This window comes from Oncorhynchus masou, chromosome 27, assembly GCF_036934945.1.
Source record: "Oncorhynchus masou masou isolate Uvic2021 chromosome 27, UVic_Omas_1.1, whole genome shotgun sequence".
NCBI lineage: Eukaryota > Metazoa > Chordata > Actinopteri > Salmoniformes > Salmonidae > Oncorhynchus > Oncorhynchus masou.
This window is the reverse complement of record NC_088238.1, coordinates 11,418,597-11,428,297: the sequence shown is the minus strand read 5'-3', so window position 1 is coordinate 11,428,297 and position 9,701 is coordinate 11,418,597. Positions and strand designations below refer to the sequence as shown.

The 9,701-nt window shown below is 46.7% G+C and overlaps 1 protein-coding gene across 1 annotated transcript in view; it reads left to right on the top strand.

The window, feature by feature from the left end:
• The first annotated feature begins 1,055 nt into the window (after positions 1–1,055).
• The window catches only part of LOC135515605 (ELKS/Rab6-interacting/CAST family member 1-like), a 508,676-nt gene continuing 500,030 nt past the window's right edge, over positions 1,056–9,701 (top strand). Inside the window, 1 exon segment of the mRNA XM_064939228.1 lies at positions 1,056–1,244. The gene's annotated coding sequence lies outside the window, so the exon portion shown is untranslated.

Here is a 9,701-nt window from a genome sequence, read left to right as displayed (position 1 = left end):
AGGTAATTAGTAACTGTACTGTAACAGATTATATTGGACAGGTAATTAGTAACTGTAACAGATTACATGGGACAGGTAATTAGTAACTAACAGATTACATTGGACAGGTAATTAGTAACTAACAGATTACATTGGACAGGTAATTAGTAACTAACAGATTACATTGGACAGGTAATTAGTAACTGTACTGTAACAGATTACATTGGACAGGTAATTAGTAACTAACAGATTACATTGGACAGGTAATTAGTAACTAACAGATTACATTGGACAGGTAATTAGTAACTGTAACAGATTACATTTATAAAGTAACCTAACCAACCCTGGACAAATAAGTCATTACATGATCAAGGCTTTGGTCTATGGCCACTCAGGTGACCAAACCAGACACATTCCTTGGGCCACGTCTGGGTGGGTGACAACTGGTGTGTGTGTCTGTGTGTGAGAGAGAGAGTGTGTAAGGGGTACACACACTACACCACCTTGGCGCCAGGGGACTGGACTGGGACAGTATGGGAGGTGGTCAACACTGACAGCTGGAATTATCACAACTGTCATTGACAGTGGATTACAATGAACACATTGCTGTACAGGCCTACACACACATACTTAGACATACACAAAAGTAAATTGTAGGCAACAAAATACATAATAATGTGTATAGCTCTCAAAGTATACGAGACACAATGTAATGGGCTCACTACAAACGGCTAGACTTACAGTAAAACGCTTGTTGTCGTTTCCAAACAGTGTAAGAACTTCAGAGTGTTTGACAATAAACTGTTATCATGATCTGTGATGAGGTGAGGAAGTGTTTACCCAAGTGCGCCCTCTTCTGTTTGAAATACCTGGCAAGTAATCAAAGAGCTGCACGAGTACGGCTCTAGAATAGAGTGTGTTCTATTGTGACAGTCTCTCTGCGTCCAGAGGAAAGCCCGTTCATTTCTCTCGTGACCTCAAGCATAGCGCCCTCCCGCCAGCGTCTGATGTTGAAAGACTCGTGCACGTAGGGCGGTGGAGTGGACGGAGGCCATTCTCGTGAACGCGCATCCCGATCCTTACGTCACTGAAGCGCCCTGGCTCGGGATCTACTGGTAGTGCTGGCAATAGAGGAGAAAATATCAACTGCTCCGAAAAGAGGCATTTTCTATCGGTTGTAACGGTTCCTCAACGGATAACGGTTCTATCTGACGCCGGATACGGATAATTGACATAACTGGACTAACCGAATTTATGAGAAGAAGGTAGGTGACATTTTAAAAGTGATTTTCTAGATTGAAGCCCACTTCTGACTGGGCTGAGAAGTGGACAGTCTAATTGCCGTGAGTGTGTGTGTGTCTCAGGAAAGAGCAGTCGTGTACATGTGTTGAGTGTGTGTGGTGTGCTATATGGTAGTTCTGACAGCATGTCTGTTGTAATTAACTCTAATTATTGCAGCTTTACTTAGTTGTTGTCTCGAGTTGTTGGGCTCTTGTGCAGCGCGAGACAGGAGGGAAAATGTATTTAGCGGTTGAGGAAAAGAGGTGTCTCGTTTCACTGGGGTTTAACACAATGTATGTATGTTATGTATTCTACTATTCAATGTGTTCCTGTGTTCCCTCAGAGAAATAGGCCGTTTTATAGCCGACTACAGCGGGTATGAATCAGTGCATTGCGTTGTTTTGTCGGTATAGTGAGCGGGGTCTTCTAGACTGCCGTTGAGGGTTCATTTGACTGTCTTACTTACTAAAGGTTTGTCTTTGACTTGTCAGTCTTACGAAAGAGCTGTCAACTCGCTGCGTGGCCAACACAGCATGTCGACACCCGCTCTACAGAGGAGCCAACAACCTAGTCCAGCAAGTTGCAAGTTGTTACATTGTTGCTACATTGTGTGGATAAAACATGTATCGCCAGGCCTATTCGGCAACATTGTAGCCAGACGTCATTGTTGTAAACACAAAAGCTATAGAAAGATTTACGACAGCTCCGATTAGATAGACTCATTATTTTATCTACGACACGCTTTCCTACGGGAATGACTTGTTTATCGGAGATTTACCTCCAAAGTGTAATGTTGCCGCCCGTTGAAATGGCATTTCCCCAGCTCCTCCCATGAGCACTGGAGTCAAATAACCCTGGCGCGGCTCCCTTCCAGAATACCCAATCTGAACTAAACATTAGACCCTCTAAAGTGTTTGTAAACGCCCTGTGTAATTGACTGTAGCCTGTTCCAGAGCACCCGTGATTGACTTGGACGTAAATGTAAGAGGAGGCGGTATTTGTGGGCTATTCCCGGTATCCACCAGACTACTCGTATCCTCCAGACAGCGGGCAACAGGTTGCTTCATGACTGGGGCTAACGTTGTCATCGACCCCTTGTTATTCACGCGTCACTGGGCCTGGGTTTACCTCAAACAGCCTAAGAACTACTCAGTAATAATGCTGCTCCCTAACTAGATTATTTTGATAGAATAATAACATTGTATTTTTTATTATCAGTTACTATTCTTTGAACGGTAGTATTTTTCAGCAAGCTACAGTGGGCCTAGTTTGTAACGGCAGGAGGTACCGTCTGTATTTTTCATGAAGTCGCTAATTACCGGAGAAGTTACCTTCAGATCATACACGTTTTAAAACATTTTAGTTTAGTTTATTAGCTCGTGCTGCAGCTACTCTTCCTGGGGTCTGTTCAATATTGTACATGTCATACATTACACAATGCTGTGTGTCCTGGCCTTTTGACTGTTCATTGATTAGTCAGTTTACTGATAATTGATTATGTCTGTCTGCCTGTCAGTCTGCCTGTGTGTATGTGAGTGAATGAATGAGTGAATGAGTGAATGAGTGAATGAGTGAATGAGTGAATGAATGAATGAGTGAATGACTGAATGAGTGAATGAATGAGTGAATGAATGAGTGAATGAGTGTTATGTTGTTCAGTACTAACTCCACTGTGAGGGGGCCAACAGTCTGTCTCAGTGTCAGAGCCCACCTGCTATAGAGGAGATAAGGCCCTAATAACATGTCCCCCTACCCCAGTCCATATTCAAGGCCTTACGTCAGGCTGCTCCACTATAAGGCCTTATGTCAGGCTGCTCCACTGTAAGGCCTTACGTCAGGCTGCTCCACTGTAAGGCCTTATGCCAGGCTGCTCCACTGTAAGGCCTTATGTCAGGCTGCTCCACTGTAAGGCCTTATGTCAGGCTGCTCCACTGTAAGGCCTTATGTCAGGCTGCTCCACTGTAAGGCCTTATGTCAGGCTGCTCCACTGTAAGGCCTTATGCCAGGCTGCTCCACTGTAAGACCATATGTCAGGCTGCTCCACTGTAAGGCCTTATGTCAGGCTGTTCCACTGTAAGGCCTTATGCCAGGCTGCTCCACTGTAAGGCCTTATGTCAGGCTGCTCCACTGTAAGGCCTTATGTCAGGCTGCTCCACTGTAAGGCCTTATGCCAGGCTGCTCCACTGTAAGGCCTTATGCCAGGCTGCTCCACTGTAAGGCCTTATGCCAGGCTGCTCCACTGTAAGGCCTTACGCCAGGCTGCTCCACTGAGAGAGGACCCATGTACAAACTACTGCCTGAGTTGTTTGTTGAGTCCAATATGTGCAAGTCAAGACCTGTCATCTCTCACTTCTGTAACTTCAAATTTTCTCAAAATAAGTGTGTGTGTGTGTGTGTGTGTTATCATGTATCAACTTGCAAGTGGCTTTCTGAGATAAAGAGTCTAATGGATAAGGATAATGCTGAGTGAGAGAAATTATATTAATGTATTGTAGAGGAAGGATAATGCCGCAGTGCGCACGAAGGATAATGCTGCACTGTATACGAATGACAACGCCGCACTGCACACAAATGATAAGCCGCATTATAGAAGAAGGATAATGCTGTTTGTACACGGATGATAATGCTGCAGTGTAGAATGAGGATAATGTTGCACAGTATATGAAGGATAATGCTGTAGTGTAGAGGAAGGATAATGCAGTACTGTAGAGGAAGGATAGTGCTCTATGGTAGAGGAAGGATAATGCTGCAGAGTAGAGGAAAGACAATGCTGTATCGTAGAGGAAGGATAATGCAGTAGTGTAGAGGGAGGATAGTGCTGTATTGTAGAGGAAGGATAGTGCTGTATTGTAGAGGAAGGATTGTATTGTACAGGCCCCCAGGGTTTATACCAGGTGTGTGTGTGCAGGCCCCCAGTGTTTATACCAGGTGTGTGTGTGCAGGCCCCCAGTGTTTATACCAGGTGTGTGTGTGCAGGCCCCCAGTGTTTATACCAGGTGTGTGTGTGCAGGCCCCCAGTGTTTATACCAGGTGTGTGTGTGCAGGCCCCCAGTGTTTATACCAGGTGTGTGTGTGCAGGCCCCCAGGGTTTATACCAGGTGTGTGTGTGCAGGCCCCCAGGGTTTATACCAGGTGTGTGTGTACAGGCCCCCAGTGTTTATACCAGGTGTGTGTGTGCAGGCCCCCAGTGTTTATACCAGGTGTGTGTGCAGGCCCCCAGGGTTTATACCAGGTGTGTGTGCAGGCCCCCAGGATTTATACCAGGTGTGTGTGCAGGCCCCCAGGATTTATACCAGGTGTGTGTGCAGGCCCCAGTGTTTATACCAGGTGTGTGTGCAGGCCCCCAGGATTTATACCAGGTGTGTGTGCAGGCCCCCAGGGTTTATACCAGGTGTGTGTGTACAGGCCCCCAGGGTTTATACCAGGTGTGTGTGTACAGGCCCCCAGGGTTTATACCAGGTGTGTGTGTGCAGGCCCCCAGGGTTTATACCAGGTGTGTGTGTGTACAGGCCCCCAGGGTTTATACCAGGTGTGTGTGTGCAGGCCCCCAGGGTTTATACCAGGTGTGTGTGTGCAGGCCCCCAGGGTTTATACCAGGTGTGTGTGTGCAGGCCCCAGGGTTTATACCAGGTGTGTGTGCAGGCTCCCAGGGTTTATACCAGGTGTGTGTGCAGGCCCCCAGGGGTTATACCAGGTGTGTGTGTGTACAGGCCCCCAGGGTTTATACCAGGTGTGTGTGCAGGCCCCCAGGGTTTATACCAGTGTGTGTGTGTACAGGCCCCAGGGTTTATACCAGGTGTGTGTGTGTACAGGCCCCCAGGGTTTATACCAGGTGTGTGTGCAGGCCACCAGGGTTTATACCAGGTGTGTGTGCAGGCCCCCAGGGATTCCACATAAAGCCTGTTTAGGCCCACATAATAATCCTGTAGTGGGTGCATTCCCCAGGGTTTATACCAGGTGATTGAACTACAGGACCCCCAGGGGTTTACCTGGTGCAACACTCTAACCACTTGGCTACCAGGGGTTACTTGCATATATGTGCTGAATAAACTATCCCAGGGGTTTCACACCAGGTTTCTCACACCTAACAAAGGGATATTACCCTGTCTCCTCCCAGGTATACATATCACCTCCAGGGTTCCAGTATCCCTGTCTCCTGTACCTCTATACATATCTACCTCCATCACTCCAGTATCCCTGTCTCCTCCCCCCTATACATATCTACCTCCATCATAGTATCCCTGTCTTACCCCTATACATATCTACCTCCATCACTCCAGTGGGTGATTCTTCACCTTTTCTGCATACAGGGATTCCAACTAGCAGTATCCCTGTCTCCTCCTCCCTATACATATCACCTCCATCACTCCAGTATCCCTGTCTCCTTCCCTATACATATCTACCTCCATCACTCCAGTATCCCTGTCTCCTCCTCCCTATACATATCTACCTCCATCACTCCAGATATCCCTGTCTCCTCCCCCTATACATATCTACCTCCATCACTCCAGTATCCCTGTCTCCTCCCCTCTATACATATCTACCTCCATCACTCCAGTATCCCTGTCTCCTCCCCCCTATACATATCTACCTCCATCACTCCAGTATCCCTGTCACCTTACCCCTATACATATCTACCTCCATCACTCCAGTATCCCTGTCTCCTTACCCCTATACATATCTACCTCCATCACTCCAGTATCCCTGTCTCCTCCCCCCTATACATATCTACCTCCATCACTCCAGTATCCCTGTCTCCTCCCCCTATACATATCTACCTCCATCACTCCACTATCCCTGTCTCCTCCTCCCTATACATATCTACCTCCATCACTCCAGTATCCCTGTCTCCTATACATATCTACCTCCATCACTCCAGTATCCCTGTCTCCTTACCCCTATACATATCTACCTCCATCACTCCAGTATCCCTGTCTCCTCCTCCCTATACATATCTACCTCCATCACTCCAGTATCCCTGTCTCCTTACCCCTATACATATCTACCTCCATCACTCCACTATCCCTGTCTCCTCCTCCCTATACATATCTACCTCCATCACTCCAGTATCCCTGTCTCCTATACATATCTACCTCCATCACTCCAGTATCCCTGTCTCCTTCCCCCCTATACATATCTATACATATCTACCTCCATCACTCCAGTATCCCTGTCTCCTTCCCCCCTATACATATCTATACATATTGACCTCCATCACTCCAGTATCCCTGTCACCTTCCCCCCATACATATCTACCTCCATCACTCCAGTATCCCTGTCTCCTTACCCCTATACATATCTACCTCCATCACTCCAGTATCCCTGTCTCCTATACATATCTACCTCCATCACTCCAGTATCCCTGTCTCCTTCCCCCCTATACATATCTATACATATTGACCTCCATCACTCCAGTATCCCTGTCACCTTCCCCCCATACATATCTACCTCCATCACTCCAGTATCCCTGTCTCCTTACCCCTATACATATCTACCTCCATCACTCCAGTATCCCTGTCTCCTCCTCCCTATACATATCTACCTCCATCACTCCAGTATCCCTGTCTCCTTACCCCTATACATATCTACCTCCATCACTCCAGTATCCCTGTCACCTCCCCTCTATACATATCTACCTCCATCACTCCAGTATCCCTGTCACCTTACCCCTATACATATCTACCTCCATCACTCCAGTATCCATGTCTCCTTACCCCTATACATATCTACCTCCATCACTCCAGTATCCCTGTCTCCTCCCCCTATACATATCTACCTCCATCACTCCAGTATCCCTGTCCTCCCTATACATATCTACCTCCATCACTCCAGTATCCCTGTCTCCTTACCCCTATACATATCTACCTCCATCACTCCAGTATCCCTGTCTCCTTCCCCCCTATACATATCTATACATATTGACCTCCATCACTCCAGTATCCCTGTCACCTTCCCCCCATACATATCTACCTCCATCACTCCAGAGACAAGGACATCCCTTTCGGCCTAACCCGGACGACGCTGGGCCAATTGCGCGTCGCCCCATGGACCTCCTGGTCGCGGCCGGTTACGACAGAGCCTGGGCCCGAACCCAGAGTCTCTGGTGGCAGAGCTGGCGCTGCAGTACAGCCCTTAACCACTGCACCACCCGGGAATTATGGGGTATTGTGTGTAGATCTGTGGTACAACATGTCAAGTCAAGGGGGTTGAATGCTTTCTGAAGTTAAATCAAACACGACTGTATATCAGAGTTATTTGTAACTGTTTGGAGAGGTAGCAATATTCATCTTGAAATCTATGCTTTGAAATACACAAGCCTTCTTTGTTGTTTTTCAACATTATTAACAAATTTCGATGATGTCTTTAAACTTTTCAAATCTCATGAGTTGAATAGAACCCACGTGAACGTTTTTAATTCAGTTTAATTCTATCCCTGAGCTTTATCTAGAGCCGACATCACCCTGACATGTTGTATGTGGTTTGCCCTGGCTACATCTGAATGAGGTGTCCCCGGTTTTCCTCCAACTTGCTTTATAATCTGTTTCTGTTCTACGGAGTCCCAAATGGCACCCTATTCCATATTTAGTGCACTGCTTTTGACCTGGGAAGTAGTGCCATTTGGGCCACTCAATATTTAGTGCACTACTTTTGACCTGGGAAGTAGTGCCATTTGGGCCACTCAATATTTAGTGCACTACTTTTGACCTGGAAAGTAGTGCCATTTGGGCCACGGACTTAGTCATATGCTGATGCATGTTGCACACGTCGCCATGGGAACAGTGACACATGTACATGACAGTCACACCACCTGGATTAGGAGACGTTTGGTTGGTCTCTTGTTGCAGCTCATGAGTTCGTGAGCCAATAAGGACCTATTTGGAAAACACTTGGATCTTTCTTGCTTCAGTGGTTCTGTTCAATTTGCCTTACAAGCTGTTTCCCTCTGTCTGTCTGTCTGTCTGTCTGTCTGTCTGTCTGTCTGTCTGTCTGTCTGTCTGTCTGTCTGTCTGTCTGTCTCTCTCTCTCACTCATCTGTCTCTCTCTCACTCATCTGTCTCTCTCTCACTCATCTGTCTCTCTCTCTCTCTCACTCATCTGTCTCTCTCTCTCTCTCACTCATCTGTTTCTCTCTCTCTCTCTCTCTCTCTCACTCATCTGTCTCTCTCTCTCTCTCTCTCTCTCACTCATCTGTCTCTCTCTCTCTCTCTCTGTCTCTCTCTCTCTCTCACTCATGTCTCTCTCTCTCTCTCACTCTGTCTGTCTCTCTCTCTCTCTCTCACTCATCTGTCTCTCTCTCTCTCTCTCTCTCTCTCTCACTCATCTGTCTCTCTCTCTCTCTCTCTCACTCATCTGTCTCTCTCTCTCTCTCTCTCACTCATGTCTCTCTCTCTCTCTCACTCATGTCTCTCTCTCTCTCTCACTCATGTCTCTCTCTCTCTCTCTCACTCATCTGTCTCTCTCTCTCTCTCTCTCTCTCTCTCTCACTCATCTCTCTCTCTCTCTCTCTCTCTCTCACTCACTCATGTCTCTCTCTCTCTCTCACTCATCTGTCTCTCTCACTCATCTGTCTCTCTCACTCATCTGTCTCTCTCACTCATCTGTCGCTCTCTCACTCATCTGTCGCTCTCTCACTCATCTGTCTGTCTCTGTCTGTCTCTGTCTGTCTCTCTGTCTGTCTCTGTCTGTCTGTCTGTCTGTCTGTGTCTGTCTGTCTCTGTCTGTCTGTCTGTTTGTGTCTGTCTGTTTGTGTCTGTCTGTTTGTGTCTGTCTGTCTGTCTGTGTCTGTCTGTCTGTCTCTGTCTGTCTGTCTCTGTCTGTCTCTGTCTGTCTGTCTGTCTGTTTGTGTCTGTCTGTTTGTGTCTGTCTGTTTGTGTCTGTCTGTCTGTGTCTGTCTGTCTGTCTCTGTCTGTCTCTGTCTGTCTGTCTCTGTCTGTCTCTGTCTGTCTCTGTCTGTCTGTCTCTGTCTGTCTCTGTCTGTCTCTCTCTGTCTCTGTCTCTCTCTGTCTCTGTCTCTCTCTGTCTGTCTCTCTCTCTCTTATTCAATTCAATTCAAGGGGCTTTATTGGCAGGGGAAACATGTGTTAACATTGCCAAAGCAAGTGAGGTAGATAATATGCAAAAATTCAATAAACAATAAAAATTAACAGTAAACATTACACATACAGAAGTTTCAAAACAATAAAGACATGACAAATGTCATATTATGTGTATATATACAGTGTTGTAACAATGTACAAATGGTTAAAGTACACAAGGGAAAATAAATTAGATTTTGATTCGATTGGATTTGATCTTTTGTGTGTGTGTGTGTGTTGTGTGTAATGGTTGCCTGGAGGCAGGGTCCTGGCCTGCTGTATCCAGGTGTGTGTTTGGTGGCCTGTGGGGGGAGAGAACAGATGGTCAGTTAAGTGTTTGTGTTTGCACATGTGTGTTTATGTGGC